Genomic DNA, 18,959 nt, shown 5'->3' with positions numbered 1-18,959 from the left:
ACACCATTTATTACACACAATAGGCTTTTTTTCTCTGATTTTGAAAACTCTTCGCGATTGACTTAAAATGCTTCCAAGAACGACTTGTCGACCGCGATCGACGGGTTGGTGATTCCTGTAACTGTTTTACGGTCAATGACAAGAGTACTAATCAGCTGTCTCACGAACGTAACCAGCACATTTATCCCCACATAGCAAAGCCATAACACAGCGAGGGAGAAGAACTAAGTTACATGAAACAATCCAACTACATATTTTACACCACTGACAAGGGAAAAGTCACTACTCACGGTGTTTATGGCTAGCTTCTAGCTTTCTGCTGCTTCTCTTTGAAGGTAGTGACGAAACGCGCTCTGTAGCGTTGTTTGTTCGCGTTCAGCTACGGTAGAAACATGACGTCACAATATGTCGACCTTCATAGAAGGGGGTGCCCGCGGTTATGTAGATATAAATGTCTCATTCTAAGGTAATAAAAACATTACGTTTTTTTAAGTTCTTTATACACCACTGAAAACATAGTTATGGATGTCATATTGCATTTCTGTTAATAGATACTCAACAATTTTACACATTGCACCTTTAACAGGATTTTTTTAACAGTGTTGGCTGGTAAATAGCAGGTATAAGAGTTGATTTTCTAATAATGCAACTTAAGCAGCACATACAATCATCATCTCCACGTACTTCTACAATATCCCACACTTCCCTTCCCACACAAGCTCACAGTCATAAAGCAAAGATAATGACACATTCGACTAAATAAGCCTTGGCTGTTTTATTCATGAATGTTGTCATGCATACAGACTGCTTTCTCATGTTAATGCAACCACCAATAATGCATGTTTGGCTTATTTCATCCTTCCGTGTATACCTAATTGTGATGAATTCATATACACTGATGTCAGTTGTGACTGCTGGGTGGAACTGTCAGAGAATGTAAAATGTAGAATTTGTTATCCTACCACTATTATCCTATTAGATACAATAGCATAATGTCATTTATCAGATAACTTTAATTTTGTGACATGACAGTTTTAAGTCTGTGGTCGTCTGTTCCTCTCCCAACATGTACTGTATCATAGGTTGATCAGACAAATTTGCTCAAACCACAAAATCCATGTAAGCCAGAGCTGACTTTTTATTTTTTCACAATCAAATTCCGGATGCAATTAGCATGTTCATGCTGACGACATGCTAATTAGGTACCAAAACCAAGTGTCTGTATAAATGTTCTCAGTGAAAAACATTCATATTAAAGGGGTGCTGCAGGAGTGTCAATATGATGGTCCAGAGAACGAAGGAGAGCGTGCCAGAGAGACAAATCTGCAGAATAAGCTTTAATTGGGTAATTACCCAAAGTGGGAATGAGGCATTTAGAGGCTTAAATGGAAGGCAAATTGCCCATTATCCAGTGATTGTCCTTTTCTATCTTATTGCTTAGTGCTAGGATTTTACATCGACACCATCATATACAGGAGTTCAGATTCATAAATTAGATCCATTATTCCTTGTAAACATGGGACTCCACACCTGTACAAACACCCATAGACAACAATGACACAAATCACTGAGTAGTGCTTGCGGAATAAATGTTCCTTCACACACTATGTTCTTATTTTGGAAGAACATTAATCATGGCTTTTTAATTATGGCCTGGCCCTGATAGTTAGTTGTAATATTTAAACCAAATGTCTAATCATCTCATTTATTGAAACGCATGGCTGGCTTTTCTTCCTCAGCTTTCATCTTGACCTTTAAATCCCAAATAGCTTTTTCCTTATTACTTTTTAACGAAATGCTGTCTCCGCTGATGGGCTCGTATATAGTATATATGGTTTTGCCTGTGTTTATGTCAGTTATTTTTTTTTCTTAGAGCGTATAGAGAGCTGTGGGTGAAAATGATTTTTGTTTGATTGATGGCTCTCATCTAATAAGAAATTTGTCATTTTCCACAGGTGCGCAGGATGCCTCCGGCACTTTGGACAGCATCCATGCATGCACCACCTCACACTGCTACCCAGTGGTGAGTCAGAAGAATTACACAGTTAAGCTGAGGCTTTTCCACATGAGAATGAAAAAGGATCTGAATGTATTAAAGTGACATTGTGTAGGAATTTCTCCCATCTAGCGGTGAAATTGTATTTTGCATTCAAACTAATTGTGCTCTCCAGCACCTTTCTTTTTCTAATGCGTGTTGCATCTACGGTAGCTGTTATGTACCAAAAAGAAATGACAGGATGTCTTCTAATAGCACTTTGTCGAGTTTTCCTTCGGGTGAACAGGTTTGTTATTTCAAACAAACTGCAACTTGACACAACGAACAAACGAATGTTACAGTATGAATAATAAAAGTGCAATGCAGCCTTTTAAACTTGCAAGGGGCAGTGACAAGCACCTCTCACTGCTCTGCTCTTCCGTTTCTGCTGCTTTCAGTTATGTGACGCTGGCTCTCAACGAAAACGCATTGTGGAAACGTTTGCCTAGTACTTTTTGACCCTCTCTGCTATTATAGTTTTTCAAGATGGCGGAACGACATGGAAGCCTCCGTGGACCTACCCGTCATATGTATATAAAGATAATACATTTTTCGTTTACGTGGATAAGTCAGATAATTGGCAGAGGTATTTGTACACCATTGAGGACATATTTATGAATAAAAATATTGATTTTAGATAATAAAATACCTTTAAAACTACACACTAAGCACTAAATGAACAGAAAGGCAAAAAAGTTCAGGCTACTGAAATTACATTAATCTAAACACTGTAATCACCTGTTCACAATAGACCTTCTCTTGTGGAATTTCAGACAATTTCCATATGATAATGTGTCTTGTTTATACAGTCTTCCATGTGACACTCCAGATTCAATTCAATTCAAACTTATTTGTATAGCGCTTTTCACAATACACATTGTCTCAGAGCAGCTTTACAGAAAGTGTATTTCGGAAATGTACATAGAAAAATACAGTCAGTTAATCATGTATTAATTTAGGGCATAACATATCGCAGGCGTTGAGTCGTCTCTTCACAGGCGTCGAGTCGTCTCATCTCACTAGCGTCCCGAGATAACAGCAGAAAGGCAGATGGGAAATAATTATGATAGCTGATGTTCATAATGTTCATAGATTCGAACTGATTCAGCAGTAGTATAAAAGGTAAGCATTAAGTGAAAGCTTGGTTAAATAGATGCGTCTTTAATCTAGTTTTAAACTGGGACAGCGAGTCTGAGTCTCGAACAATATCAGGAAGGCTATTCCAGAGTTTAGGAGCTAAATGTGAGAACACTCTCCCTCCTTTAGTGGACTTAGATATCCTAGGAATGACCAGAAGCCTCGAATTTAGTGATCTTAAAGAGCGCGATGGATTGTAAGGCGATAGAAGGTCTGTTAAATACACAGGAGCTAAACCATTTAAGGCTTTATAGGTCAGTAGGAATACTTTGTAATTGATACGTAACTTAATAGGTAACCAGTGTAGAGATGATAAAATAGATGTTATATGATCATATTTTCTTGACCTAGTAAGAACTCTAGCGGCTGCATTTTGCACTAACTGTAGCTTGTTTATTGAGGATGCAGGACAACCAGCTAATAAAGCATTACAGTAATCTAGTCTCGAGGTCATGAATGCATGAACTAGCTTTTCTGCATCAGAAACAGATAGCATGTTACGTAGCTTAGCAATGTTTCTAAGGTGGAAAAAGGCTGTTCTTGTAACATATGAAATATGATTTTCGAAAGTCAAGTTGCGGTCTAGTATAACACCCAGGTCTTTTACTGTAGTGGATGAAGTAACAGGACATCCTTCTAAATTAAAGTTGTATTGTAAGGGATTTTGTGGGTAGTTTTTTGGACCAATAAGTAATACCTCCGTTTTATCTGAATTTAATAGCAGGAAATTACACGTCATCCAGCATTTTATATCATTTAGACACTCTGTCAAGTTAGATAAGTCAGTGTTTTCATCTGGTCGTGATGAGATATATAATTGAGTGTCATCAGCATAACAGTGGAAATTAATTCCATGTTTTCTTATAATATTACCAAGTGGCAGCATGTATATTGAGAATAGCAGAGGGCCTAGCACAGATCCTTGCGGCACTCCATAGTCTACTGACGTTATCTTCGATTTTTCCCAATTTAAACAGAGAAAATGATAACGGTCTGATAAGTACGATCTAAACCAGCTTAATGCCTGTCCCTGAACACCAGTGTAGTTTTGTAGTCGATCCAAGAGTATTTTATGATCTATAGTGTCGAACGCAGCGCTAAGATCGAGTAGAACTAGTATTGAGATACAGCCTTGGTCAGAAGCTAAAAGTAAATCATTTGTAATTTTAACTAGCGCAGTTTCTGTGCTATGATGCGGTCTGAATCCCGACTGAAATTTTTCATAGATATCATTTTCTTGCAAGAAAGAGCACAGTTGAGGGGACACAATTTTTTCTAGTATTTTAGACATAAATGGAAGATTTGAGATGGGTCTGTAATTTGCTAAGTTATTTGGATCTAATTGCGGTTTCTTAATTAGAGGTTTTAGTACTGCAAGCTTGAATATTTTTGGAACATGACCTAAAAATAAAGACGAGTTAATAATATTAAGAAGAGGCTCTTCGACTACAGATAACACTTCTTTCAGTAGTTTAGTGGGTATTGGATCTAATAAACATGTTGTTGGTTTAGATGCAATGATAAGTTTATTTAGCTCTTCCTGTCCTATATTTGTAAAGCGGTGTAGTTGTTCTAGAGGGGCCATAATTGAGGCTGAATCATAAGACATCATAGAGGATTGTATATTTACAATTGTGTTTCGGATGCTTTCTATTTTCTCATCGAAGTAATTAATAAAATCATTACAACTATATTGTAACGGAATATTTTGCTCTGGTGATGTCTGTTTATTTGTTAGTCTAGCCACGGTGTTAAATAAAAACCTTGGATTATTTTGGTTATTTTCTATTAGTTTGCGGAGATGCTCAGCCCTGGCTGCTTTTAGAGCCTTTTTATAACGTGACATACTGTCTTTCCACGCGATTCTAAAGACCTCTAAATTAGTTTGTTTCCATTTACGCTCTAAGTTACGAGTTTCTCTCTTGATAGCATGCGTAGCACTGTTGTACCATGGTGCTCTAGTTTTCTCTCTAACCTTTTTTTTGATGGCTGACATTACATCTATATCACAATAACAAATTCCCATTTAACCCATGCTGTAATAAAGAGATGCAGGGAACTACACTGCGACCAAAATGGACCTTTTGAAATGCCATTGCGACCCTAATTTTTAATGGGTCGCAAATGTATCACTGATTATTTTTGTACCTATGTTTTTAGGCAATATGCTATGCTTTACTATGAGCATTTATTAAAACAGAAATGTGTATTTTAAGAATACGTTTTATAACGTGCTCTGAGCATTCAACACATCAAGTTGGCTTCAGCCCCGCGACCGTTACTTAGATTAAAACGTACCATTGTATCAGTGCTGCGCGAGCTCTCTCTCTCAGAAACACGGACGCGCGCACACAGAGAGAGAGAAGATAATTGTAAAATGAAAATTGGCTATAGTTTAAATTTTGTTCTTGCTTGTTTTTTTTATGTCAAAATGTCAGAAAGCATTTTGTATTATCCATCCGTGTTTTTAAAATTCGTTAAATGACGGCCGTTTTACTGCTAACACAGCCCTCATTATAGGCCTATGTCGGATTCATTTAACTTATACTTGATATTATTTTTATAATAAGTGATTTGTTATGCTATTATTGGACTTCTTTCTATTCATTGTCAACTGTTTTCTATAAATATGTTTGTATTGGCTAACATTTATTCAGCTAATGCGTGTCCTGTTTAAAATGTGCAATGTTCAAACGCAAAGACAGCACGTCACAAATAGAAGCCGTTTTCCCTGGATATTGGAATAATAAATACAACACTTTTTTTTTCAGCATTTTTTTTTTTTACTCTTTTCTAGGGGTTTCTTAATTTTAGACAAGTTGACCAGCACACATTATATGCAATGCAATATAATGCATGCGTGTCCTATGTGTGACATATTTTGCACACAGGTAAAGGTGCCCAATATCAGTCATTTCTAAAGTAAAAAAAAGAAAAGAAAAGTGTTTTTAAAAATATCTCTTTATTTGATTATCAGTAAAAAAAAATTCTATACAGAGATATCGACCATAACAGCAATATTAATATCGGTTTTCGGTATCGGCCACAATTTTCACATCGGTGCATCACTACTTACGAGTTCACGAGTCTGCCCATCTGTGCAAACCATAGCATGTTGAAATCCATTTTGCTCTTTATTGTGTACAGTATTTTCTATTGCAGTAAATCTATCCCAACCAATGTTAAAGAAAACAAAAACAAGGCGGCATGTGGTTTAAAACATGGCAAGTAAAATAAAAAGCACATCTGTATGCAATACAGTTTCATTATTGTTCATTATTATCCAGAGCGGCTTACTATAAATAATTTGTGCGACCAAATCATATTTTGCGCTAGTAACTGAAAAAGTTAGTAGTGCAAGTGCCACCAGTGGAAAAGGTTAGTGTAGTTCCCTGAGATGACTCAATTTAAGATTAATGACAGAGTCGATTGATGCCGATGATAAAGAGCAGTGGTTTGAAAGGAGACTGCACACCTGATAAAGTGAATTCAGCTTTTTGTATTCTGCCTATTATTTTTATGTGTATAGAGGGCTTATAGCATCATTTGTTTTGGTTGGTTAGTTGATTGGTTTTCGTTTACAAATTCGTTTGACATTTACAGCTGCAAATGGCACCTGCTCAACATCTCTTTACAATGACACCGAGTGGTGATTTCTCAATAGTGTAACATTTCTGTTACTCCAAAGATTTTATCCCCCTGTAGAATCCTGTCCCCCATTGGACCCCACGGCCTTTTCTATTAGCTGAAAGAACTTTTATCTGAATGATTCATGACAGAACATCCTTTTAGTAACTATTAACTAACGGCAAGGTCATGGGTTTCATTCCCAGGGAATGTATGAACCAATAATATAGTTCATATGCAGTGTATGAAAGCATCAGCCAAATGCGTAAATGAAAATAACACAACGCCTTAATGCATACAAAGGATTCTGACAGCTCATTGTTTTTAAACTTTGAGTTCTGGGTGTTCATGAGTCTTACAGCATGTCTTACATCTGTTACAGAGTCTGGCACATATAGCCTAAATGTCTCAGTATTATTTTCCAGATGGCAAATGAGCGATTGAGTCCATATGATGGGTGAGAAAAGCCTTGGACTTTGATGACAGTCTTGCAGATGCTTCTTTCATTGTAGATGTAGAAAAAAAACCCTAGTGATGTTCTTAGCTGTTTTAACTATTGTTGTGAACTTTTTCTTCTAAAGTGTAGGAACTCAGAAGCGAAGACCAGGAGACTTGGTTGTATCTTCAGCAAGATTCTTTATTGAGAAACACGAGCTGTTGGTAGCTGCAGTCCTCATCAAGTCAAGTCTAACTAAGGGAAACGTTCCCTTGCAATTTATGTACATTTAGGGGCAGGGCTTAACATTGTGATGAACAAAGCATGTAAATGAGCTGAGACATGAGAAAAGAACGGGCAGGATTTCCCGCACCGAGACAGAAACTCAAAGACAAAAGGTGTAACTCAGAGCCTTGAGATGCTAATCCCATCCGTATGATTAGATCAACAAAAGCCCAGCTGAACTTTGAGAAGTGACAAGAGGTTAATGTCCGACACCTTGGTTGCCTCAAAAATGGAAAAAACAGTGTGCAACTTTCTCAGTTAAAATACTATAGTATTGGAAGCTCAATTAAACATTTTAATACATTTGTAACACTAAACTATCATCTTCAACAACCTGTGGTCAGAAACCACAGTTCCGATACCAGACAGTAACGCAGCTGGACAGCACACTCTGTACCTCCTAGTGCCACATGATACAAGAACAAACACTTTCCACATATCCTCTGTTCATGCATAAAATGTAATATGTCAATCCAATAACAAAACAGTCAAGTAAACATGGGAAATGTTTGTAGCAGTCATGTTACACAGTTGGCTTGGTGCTGACACTTGTGGTTTTCTTTGTTCTTGGATATCCTCTCCAGAGCAAGGAGGTATGTGTTAATGCGTGCGTGTGTGTGTGTCTCTGTTCTATGGAGGAGGAAATCATGGGGATTTCATTGGCTCTGATGGCTTTTACAAAGCTCTGCCTGGGAATACATGTCTGTCTGTTTGCATATGTGTGTGTTGGGGGTCCATTTATATATAAACAGATGATAAGGGAAAAAGTACTTTGTACTTTACAAAGCACTCTAATCCCACCTTTCACCCAATTACACAGATCTTTATAAGCAATAAATGATGGTATCAAAATTTCTTGTCTTAGGATAAATCCTTTCAGTATCGTCAACTTTCAGTATTATCAAACATTTTCAAAGTCGAATTTATTCATATTAAATCAAGAAAAGTTGACCTGTGTTCTGCACAGCAAGCCAGATTAAAATCACAACATTAGAAACATAAAAATAGCTCAGAATGACATCTGTGACAAATTCAAAGAACAAGTCTTGTAAGTCGAATGGCTCCCGTCTCATTGTCGTTGTTTCCTGCCCTTTATCTTAATTATTTGCACCTCATGTTTCCTGATTACTTTATATGTGTAGTGTCCTTATGGTTAACTAGCATTGCTTGTTGAAACCTGGTTTGAGGAGGCTTTTGACATTGGTTTGTACGTGTTTGGTATGTTGGACTGACTACAGGCTAGACGGGAATGAATGATAGGGATGACTTCTCAGACCTCATTGGGAAGGCAAGCAATGAAGAAATTGTCTCTCACGTGTCCTGCGACCGATTGCGACATGCCAGAGTTTGTTAGTATATTTTTGAACAAAACGTAACAGTTTTGACATAGGGGATCAGGGAAGATTTTCAGCTTTTAAAAGATTAAAGGGGTCATGAAGTAGCTACATTTTAATGAAGTGCACCAATCCACCTTATTTTACAACATAGAAGCGACAGTGAGCTATTTTTGTGAATATGCAAGATTTCTGATTCATTATAGCCGCTACATGGAAATAATGAGAAGAATAGCAAAAAGCAGTAAATGGTAAAACTGTTTGTGCTACAAATCAGTGTCTTTATAATTATGACAATATATTACAATAATATGGTAAGAAATGCCAACTTGCAATATCAACCAGCAAACAAACTGTTTTGTACAGCTACAAATAACTTGAAGCGGGTGACACAGGAAGCCAGACACATTCATTCTACAAATGGTCGTGCCCGCTCTTACGTTAAAAATAAAGTGGATTTAGAAATAAAAGGCCATTTTCTACCCTGATTTTAAGTTCATGTTCAGAGTCCTTGCATATCAAAAAGCACTGATCACAGATAAGCATTAGAATTTAAATATTTACTTACATGTGGCATTATTGTATCTTTCACTATAAAGTCTGTTTGCAAAAGACTGTGTCAAATTGGTTCACCAAAGAATCCGCTGTGAAAAGATGTATTAATATCTGTGTACCCCAGCTAACAAAATTATGTTCTTAGAATGTTTTTCTAACATTCCCAGTAGTTATTTCTGAATGTTTTTTAAACGTTAAAAACAGTCCACTCTATAATTTTGGAAATGTTATAAAAACGTTATTTCTGAACGTTCAAAACATCAGTTCCCTTTCCAGAGGTCTCTCATATTGCGCAAGTAGCTTACGCTATGGGAAAAACTCCTTTTCTCGAGAATATTGAAGCCAAATCTTCGCCGCTGTCAAAAAGCTTTTCAGCGGAACAAGCAACTGCAAAGCAGTCCGAGGGCGCCGGCTCCTGTTACAACTCGACGCCGCCTTCAGCTCGGTGTTCTGCTGTGCCATCTGGTGCGCTATATCCTTTATACAAGCTTAAGAGTGTTCGCCGCTGCGACTCTCTTTCCTAAAAGAGCAAATTCAGGCGTTGTTCAAAATGCCTCGTGTCAGCTGCGCCTCGTGCAGAGGCGATTCCTCCATTTGAGGAAATGGTGGCCGCTCACCTCTGCCCGCCCACCGCCACGGGATGGAAAGCTAAAGCGACTCACCTGTCCAAGCCTTGCCCGTCCAAGCCTTGCCACACTTCAGCTCTCGCCGGCCATGCATACACCTCCGCTGGCCAAGCTGCTTCGGCACTTCACACCATGGCTGTCTCTATAGTTTTTCAGGCTAAATTTCTCCGCTCAATGGACGAGGCTCTAAGAGACCTGCGCAGCGCTACTAACCTAGCTCTGCGAGCTACCAAGGCAACCGCACAGGCGATTGACAGGAGCATGCCGAACTTGACAGTGCTTGAACGTCATCTCTGGTTAAACTTAACAGAGATGAAGGATGCGGATAGGGAAGCTTTTTTCGACTCCCCTATTTTCACCACTGGTCTGTTCGGGCCAGCAGTCAAGGCTTTCGCGGAACGTTACACCGAAGCTCAGAAAGCGTCGCAGGCTATACGTCACTTCCTCCCTAAACGCTCCAGCTCTGCTTCAGGCTGCCACAAAATGCCGCCGCCCCGTCAGCCTTTAAAGCCAATGCCGCCGGTCTCCCAGTCTCGCCCAGTGACTGAGGTATGTCAATGCTCTCGTTCAGCGCACTTGTCCGTCTGTTCTCCCTTTCAGCTCTTGCTGGAAGTGTAATAAATGTTGGTCTTGTGCCCACAATCAAGTATGCAACCCTGCACATAAGCACTGTTTCCACAATGCTAGTTTTCTCCCCAGCTCGCGCTGGAGGTGTAATAAATGTATCTGATCTAGCTGAGAATAACCTTAGCTCTGCCTGGTCCTGTATGAAAATGATAGCAGGTACCCAGAAGCACAGTAATAGTAGCCATGTCTTTCCAGAGGGTTTTGGATCTGATGTGGAACTTGCCAATGCTTTTAACTCTTTTTATACACGTTTCGACAAGTATGATTTCAGCCAGGAGGTATATGAATAATCAACATTTCAACATCACATATAAAGATGTTGAAAATGTCTTTAGTAGGACAAAGATTAATATAAGTCATGGACCTGATAACATCTGTGGGCATGTGATCAAAACATGTTCAAAAGAGCTGAGTCACATATATCCAATATATTTTTAATAAATCCCTGCAAACGCAACATATACCAAAAATTTGGAAAGATGCGGTAGTGGTCCCAGTTCCAAAACACAGTAGTTCTAAAACTCTAAATGAATTTAGACCTGTCACTCTCACCTCAATTTTAATTAAGAATTTTGAAAAATTGATAAGGCAACATATTTTAAGGATAACCAAACATGCATTAGATCCTATGCAATTTGCCTATAGGCCACGCAGGGGTGTAGAAGATGCCACTCTTGCACTGCTTCATTTGGTCCTCAAACATCTTGAAGGAAGTGTGTCCCATGCACAAATTCTTTTTATTGATTTTTCATCTGCTTTTAACACAATTCAACCGTATATTTTAGCTAACCATCTTATTGAGCATTTTAAATTTTGTCCTAATCTTGTTGGTTGGATTTTGGATTTTTTAACAAACCGGACACAGAGAGTAAAGGCGAATGGAGCTCTGTCTGGTCAGCTTTGCTCTTCTACAGGTTCACCACAGGGGTGTGTACTTTCTCCCCTTTTGTTCACTCTATATACAAACATGTGTCAGAGCAAATATGTAAATAGGACCATTATTAAATATACGGACGATTCCGTCATAGTAAGTTTGCTCCATAAAAATGAAAGAGGCCATGGCCCAATAATTGAAGACTTCAAGTAGTTGCACCTTCAATTGAACATATCCAAAACGAAGGATTATGTACATTGATTTTGGAAAAACTCCAACTATAAATGGTCAACTAGTGGACCAAGTACAATCCTACAGATACTTAGGGACAATTATCGACTCTAAGATAAATTTCCTGGAGAATTGTGAGGTTGTCTGTAAAAAAGGACAACAGCGTCTATACTGTCTGAGAAAATTGTACCATTTTAATATAGACAAGACTATAGTGACATTATTTTATTTTATCGAAACCATCATATCTTTCTCTCTAGTAGCAGGGTTTGGTTGTCTCTCAGTCAAGCACAAGAACGACTAAACCAAACTGTAAAATGGTCAAGTAAGTTGATTGGGGAGCCCCAGTTGCACCCCACATCCCTGTATGTTAAACTACTACAGCGGTTAGCTATGGCTATCAAAAAATATAGCCTACATCCTCTGAATAGGGAATTTCAGTATCTCCCTTCTGGACTGAGGATAAGAGTTCCTGGTCATAGAACCACAAGGTTTAAAAACAGTTTTGTACCAGTGTCAATCACTCTGTTAAACAAACGATAAAATTATCTGCACAAAACGTCATGTACTGTTTACTTGTATACCTGTTTTTACCTGTTTTTATATTTTTTAATGTTTTAAGGATGTCCTGCCTCGCAGACTGTAAGACTAGTTTACCTACGGGAAATGGCCTGTGGGAAGAAACTGTTCCTATGCCGAGATGTTCTTGTGGCCAGTGATCTGAGACGCCGTCTTGATGGTAACAGTTCAAACAGGTGGTGTCCAGGGTGAGTGGAGTCTGTGATGATTTTACCTGCTCTCTTCCTCACTCTGGAAAAGTACAGGTCCTGGAGGGTTGGCAGGGGGGCACCAATAATCCTCTCCTCAGTCCGGACTGTCTGTTGTAGTCTCCTGATGTCTGATTTGGTAGCTGAACCAAACCAGACAGTGATGGAAGTGCATAAGACAGACTCAATGACGGCTGAGTAGAACTGAATCAGCAGCTCCTGTGGCAGGATGAACCTCCTCAGCTGGCATAGGAAGTACAGTCTCTGCTGGGCCTTTTTCACAATGGAGTCAATGTGATTATCCCACTTCAGGTCCTGAGAGATGATAGTGCCCAGGAGTGGGAGTCTAGGAGGGGATGGTGAATGTGTGAAGTGCAGATCAGAGCGGGTGTGTGGTGTGAATGAGGGCTTTTCAAACCTGCAACAAAATGAGTTTAAATCATCAGCCAGGTGTTGATTGTCCACAGATCGGGGTATGGTGACTTGTAGTTGGTGATGTTCCTCAGGCCTGTCCAGACTGATCCCGGGTCGTTGGCTGAAAACTGTTTTTTCAGCTTTTCAGAGTAGCCTCTTTTAGCAACTCTGATCTCCTTTGTCAGTCTGTTTCTGGCCTGGTTATACAAGATTTTATCCCCACTACTGTAAGCATCCTCTTTGGCATGAGGAAGGTGTTTGAGTTTCCCAGTAAACCATGGTTTATCATTAGTGAATAGGGGTGTAACGATATTCGAACCGAACCGAAGAACCGTGATACAGAACCCACGATTCGAATCGCGATACTCTCATGACATACCGAACACGCCCCGCCCCCTGATACCCCGGCCCCGCCCAGCCCGGCTCAATGGACCTGGAATGTGTACACAACGAATTCAGTTTTGTAGCCTAACCACCATTAACACCAAATAGTAAGCTCCGTGTTTTGTTACTTTCGATAATAAGGAAGGTGTAAAGTTAATGCAAAAACTGCCTTATGTTCAGTTTACATGTTTTCATACAATGTGTTGGGTGTTGATTATTATATCTTAAAAATAAATAGCGTCTGAATTTAGGCTCTGTTGTTAACCTTTAATGTTATAGTAATGTGCGGCTCCCAATATAGTTTACAGCATTAGCAGATTTTTAATCCTTGCAAAACGTTTAATTGTAATTGAATTAATTTAAAGACAAAGACACCATTTTTTCATTAAACCACTGTTTAAAATTTTTTTTTTAGCTTTTTAAACCGAACCGAGACGTCAAAACCGTGGGAAAACCGAACCGTCAGTTTTGTGTATCGTTACACCCCTGCTCTGCTTCATTTGTCCATCTTTTTACAGTCCTTATTACAGGTTTAGCTGATTTCAGTTTCTCCCTGTACTCATGCGGAGTGCCGAAGGTGCTCTCCTTTTTACAAGAGCTTTTGGACGCAGGGCGTTCCCCGTCTACGCTCAAAGTATATGTACTTTTCAGCCAGCTTTAGATATCTGTGTGGCGGCCGGCTGGGCCTCGCCGTCCACATTTATGAGATATTATAACCTGGAAGTTCCCTCTTTGGAAGCAAAGGTACTTTCAATATAATAAGTGTGAACCACATAACTATAAGGCCAATGCTTATATCTAGTCCTAGTTCATACATATTATATAAGGACTGGCCCTCTCTAGGCCCATTCCTTGGTTCCCTATAGAAGGCTCAACATGGGTTTGGCCTCTATTAGGACTCATAACTTTACTCTTATATGGGCTTCAGGACTTCTGCCCTGGGCTATAGTGAGGGCCGAAGTTTTAAGCACGCCCATTCTGGCAGGCTATGACGCGCCAGGGCGCGAAGCGACCTGATTGTTTCGTGCTCATGAGCCACCTCGCCATAGGTTCGTGCAGTTGCCGCAGCACAGCCAATGACCGCTCTAGATGCTCAGCTTAGTGTCTGCTGTGCAGCTGCACTGCATTTCAAATATTTGGCTTCAATATTCTTGAGAAAAGGAGTTTTTCACATAGCGTAAGCTACTTACGCAATACTCATTCCCTTCTCTCTGGGAGTTTTTTATAACATTAAGAACGTTTTTTTCATGGTTTATGTGAACATAATAGTAACATTCCATTCTATCTGTTCGACGTAAACCCAACTTTTATTTCCAACCAAAATCCAACGTCTATTCGAGGTCAGATGTTGACGTCAGTCTGACGTTGGATTCTGACGTCAACCCATCTTTCGGCACTGACACCTAGAGTACAAATAACCGCTATAAATAAATAAAATGTTTCTCATATTAAAATTTTCATTCAGTTATTATTATAATTATTATTTTACTATACTCAAAAGTAATTCATATTAATAAACGTATCTGACAACAGAAGGTTACATCAATGTTAGCTCATGTAGAAAAACTGTTACAGGCATAATATAATAAACATCTGTTTCACTTCAAGATATGGTATAAATTTGAAAAAATCATGCTGCAAAATATAATTTAAAAAGTTTAAATAAATCTAGACAATTGAAAAATTAAATGCAAACATGGCAAGGTTTTAGACTGGTCTTGCAATAACAGTTCTGTAGCTAAATGGTTGAGGTTTTAAACCGATTAAAAAAAAACCTCACTCGTTTATACTCTGCCTCTTTCTGCAACTTTTTTGCAAAGTACAAGGTGAAAGTGCAAGGCTGATGCTCTGTAATGGAATCACACATAGGCTACACATGAGCGTCGCGAGGCAGTTTCATTTCGATTGAAAGGACGCAAAAGATGTGAAACCGCACATCACACTACCATAATCTGTATGATGCGTTTCCACTAGCCTATCGTGAGCAGAGAGAGTGCTTTCAGTTCATATATAAATTAAACTTCACACTCAAGCGCGAGCTTAAAGCTCAACTTCCAACTTTCATTGGAATTAATTGAAAACACTCGATCTGCTCCGTGCCAGTGGACACGTAGACCTTATTCAGAGCAGCGGCATGTCTCATGACAGTACGAAACCGAGGCTGGAAGGAACCGACTTACTGTGTTTTCAATGGGATCCACTGTAAAAAGCTATGTAAAACTCCTAGATCACTTATAATTGTCCACAGCTCATATTGTCTGTTTTTTATTTTATTTTGCGGTTGTTGTTTTTTTTGGTCTACTGACATTTCTTGTAAAGATATTTTTGCAGTGATTCTTTAGCAGAACAATCCAAAAACACATTAAATAACCGTACAACCCACTGAAGATATGCATGCCTATCCATCACAGCCACACTTGCATTCCCGTTAAAAATCAAAGATTCGCCGCTGCTGTGAATAAGGTCTATCAGATAGACCTTATTAAATAACCTAATTTCAATAATAATTATTAAGTAACTTATTAGATAGACTCTCTATATATGGGCGTTAAAATGAAACGCGCGTGCTCACGCAGTAGTGTTAATCTGGCTGGTATAGATCGCGCGTCCACACACATAAAATAATGAAAATACTAAACTTTCAAGAAAACATTCAGGGAATTTAGAAGATTCCGAACGTTTAGCCTAGCCTAGGCTATACATAAGTTTGAGAATGAATCGCTTGTTTTAAAAGAGAAAAACATTTGCGTGCATGGTGCCCCCCTGGACGTGGTGTCCCTGGGCCCACTTGCCCAATTGCACAAGGTTAATTCGCCTATGGAAACTGGAGTAGCCTACCTGAAGGAAATCATGAAAAACCTGTTAACTCCTGGCTCAGCGTGGACGCTTCTTGCTGTGAGGTGAGCGATGTGCTGGCTGTCCTGTTTATATTTTTGTTTATATTAATTCAAGTGATAAAAATAGATAAAATGTAAGCAATTAATGTCTTACAGCCACAGGTATGGATTTCAAAGTACCAAAAACTGAGTTGACATTTTTCCAGAGTGTTTCAATTTTCCAGAGTTTAAACTCAAACTAGACGGCACACAAGTCAAATCTGACAAGACATGTGGAAAACAACACAATAGAAAAGGAAAAAAAACAAAATTGTGTTCTGTGTATATTAATTGTTTCATATGGAGTTTCAAAAATTGTCATTTTACAGTGATGCTTCAGGCTGAAGAGAGACCTTAGACTAGAGTTTGTAGCTAACCCACTGGAATGATGGTCAATTACTCCTTAAACTGATGTATCCATTGGCGTTTTATTCGTGACACTCATGAAGACACCGTAAGAGCTACAGCAAAACAAACAATACAAACAAACACTGTATCACTCAAACCCGTTAACCAACATCACAATAAAACGATACAATTACAAAAATGATTAACATTAAACTTAGTTACCTTTTAACCCTCAAGTGGGATGCGCAAAAACTTCATGGGGAGAGAAATCGTCGTGTATACAAGCTGCGTCCTTCACAGAAGTGTGCGCACATGCACATGCACATAGCGGAAATAGAGCGTGCTTTAAACACCCATGATGGCACACATTAAGGCCGTATCAAAATAAAAGTCCTTCAAAATAGCTATACAAATAAATTGATAATGACCTTGTAAATTCAGACAATTTGGCCATCACTTACACTCCCACAAAATCATGAGTTATAAAAAACGACTGATTTCAAAATTACAATGACACTTCAAACAATAAAACCCCCCCAAAAAATAATAATAATAAAGAAACAAACAAACATAAAAAAAACTTTAACAAGTCTCCAACAGTAAAACCTAACTTCTGAACAGGACGTTCAATAACAGAAGGCTTCCCTAGACATTCTCCTTTCTTTCCCATATTTTTATCCCCAAGATAAACCCTAACTCTCCGCACAAGTCCATCCGAGTCTATAGTCGTTTCTGCAATCCTACCTAATGACCAATTATGTCTAGGTAGATCATTGTCCTTGACGATGACCACGTCCCCTATTAACAGATTTCTCCTAGGGGTGTGCCAACACTGTCTAACTGCAATATCTGAGAGATACTCTTTGCGCCAGCGACTCCAGAATTGTTCAGCAAGATATTGGACATGGCGCCACCTTTTTCTGGCATAAAGATCTTCTCTAGTGAACTTGCCTGGCGGAGGTAAGGCATTGGTGGATTTCATGGTAAGAAAGTGATTCGGCGTTATGGGTTCAAGGCTATTTGGGTCGCTTAGATTATTGACAGTAAGTGGACGACTGTTTACAATTGACATGGCTTGGTAAAGGAACGCTCTTAAAGATGAATCGTCAATCCTTTCAGAGGCAATTAAAAGTGTAGACTGGAGGACACTTCTGACAGTCCTAATCTGTCGCTCCCATACACCTCCTGCATGACTTGCGCATGGTGCATTCATAACAAAGTCGCACTGATTTGAAGCCAAGAAGTTATTCAACTTCTCCGTGTCAAGTTCTTTGAGTGCTTCAGCCAACTCATTCTTAGCCCCCACAAAGTTACTCCCCTGATCAGATCTAATCTGCCGCACAGCCCCACGTATGGCAATAAAACAGCGCAAGCTGTTAATGAAGGAATCTGTTGACATTGAATCAAGCATCTCAATGTGAATGGCACGGGAAGACAGACAGGTAAGGATCAATCCATATCTTTTCTGCACCTTTCGTCCTTGTTTCACAGAAAATGGGCCAAAACAATCCATACCACAGTAAGTGAATGGTGGAGAGGGATTCGCTCTCTCTGAAGGCAAGTCAGCCATCTTTTGCTCTTCTAGTGGACGCCTGTGTTTTCTACAGGTAACACAATTACGCACATGAAATGCTACAATACGATTGATGCCTGGGATCCAAAACCCCTTTGAACGAATTTCATTGATGGTAAATCCTTTGCCTTGATGTTTAACTCTTTCATGGCAGTCAGCAATGATCATCTTAGTAACGTGATGGTCTTTAGGGATAATTTTAGGATGTTTGAGTCGACTACAAAGAGAAGAATTGCGAAGTCTTCCTCCCACCTTAAGCACACCATCACTATCAAGAAATGGATCAAGGTTGTTTAATTTACTGTGTGATGACAATTGGATACCTTTACCTAATGCCTTCAATTCAATTTCAAACACATGTCTTTGCAGAAGTTTGATTATGAGGCAGTCAGCCTTTTCTCTTTCTTCAACCGTAGAAAGTCTGTTTGACTTATCCTTACGGATCCATCGTTGAATGCGTGCGTTTGCTCCTATTACCCGAGACCAAGATGAGAACTTCAACAGGCGATTTACAATAATTTCCTGTTCTCTTACCTTTGTGTTAAGTGTTTGAAAACATCTGACTTCTGAGTCAATTGGTTGTAATTCTGGAATCTCATTGACAGGAATAACCATTTCCTTATTCCATAGGAACCTTGGCCCTGTGAACCAGTCAGATGAAATCATTCATCAACGGTAAGACCTCTTGAGACTTGATCCGCAGGATTCTCCTTTGTTGGAACAAACCCCCATTGCTGCAGAACTGTACTCAAATGAATCCTTTGAACTCTGTTAGCAACAAACGTATGAAATCGTCTGGCCTCATTATTAATGTATCATAGAACAACCTT

General features: G+C 39.1%; 1 protein-coding gene across 1 annotated transcript in view; it reads left to right on the top strand.

Moving 5' to 3' along the window:
- cilp (cartilage intermediate layer protein, nucleotide pyrophosphohydrolase) overlaps positions 1-18,959 on the top strand; it is a 79,171-nt gene that overhangs the window by 14,083 nt on the left and 46,129 nt on the right. The window contains exon 2 of the mRNA XM_077228639.1: positions 1,956-2,023. The gene's annotated coding sequence lies outside the window, so the exon portion shown is untranslated. The remainder of the gene's footprint in view (positions 1-1,955; positions 2,024-18,959) is intronic.

Source organism: Siphateles boraxobius, unplaced genomic scaffold (genome assembly GCF_051911475.1).
Source record: "Siphateles boraxobius isolate OS27281-9 unplaced genomic scaffold, OSU_SipBor_1 130, whole genome shotgun sequence".
NCBI classification, from domain to species: Eukaryota; Metazoa; Chordata; class Actinopteri; order Cypriniformes; family Leuciscidae; genus Siphateles; species Siphateles boraxobius.
This window is presented reverse-complemented; position numbering and strand designations above follow the sequence as displayed.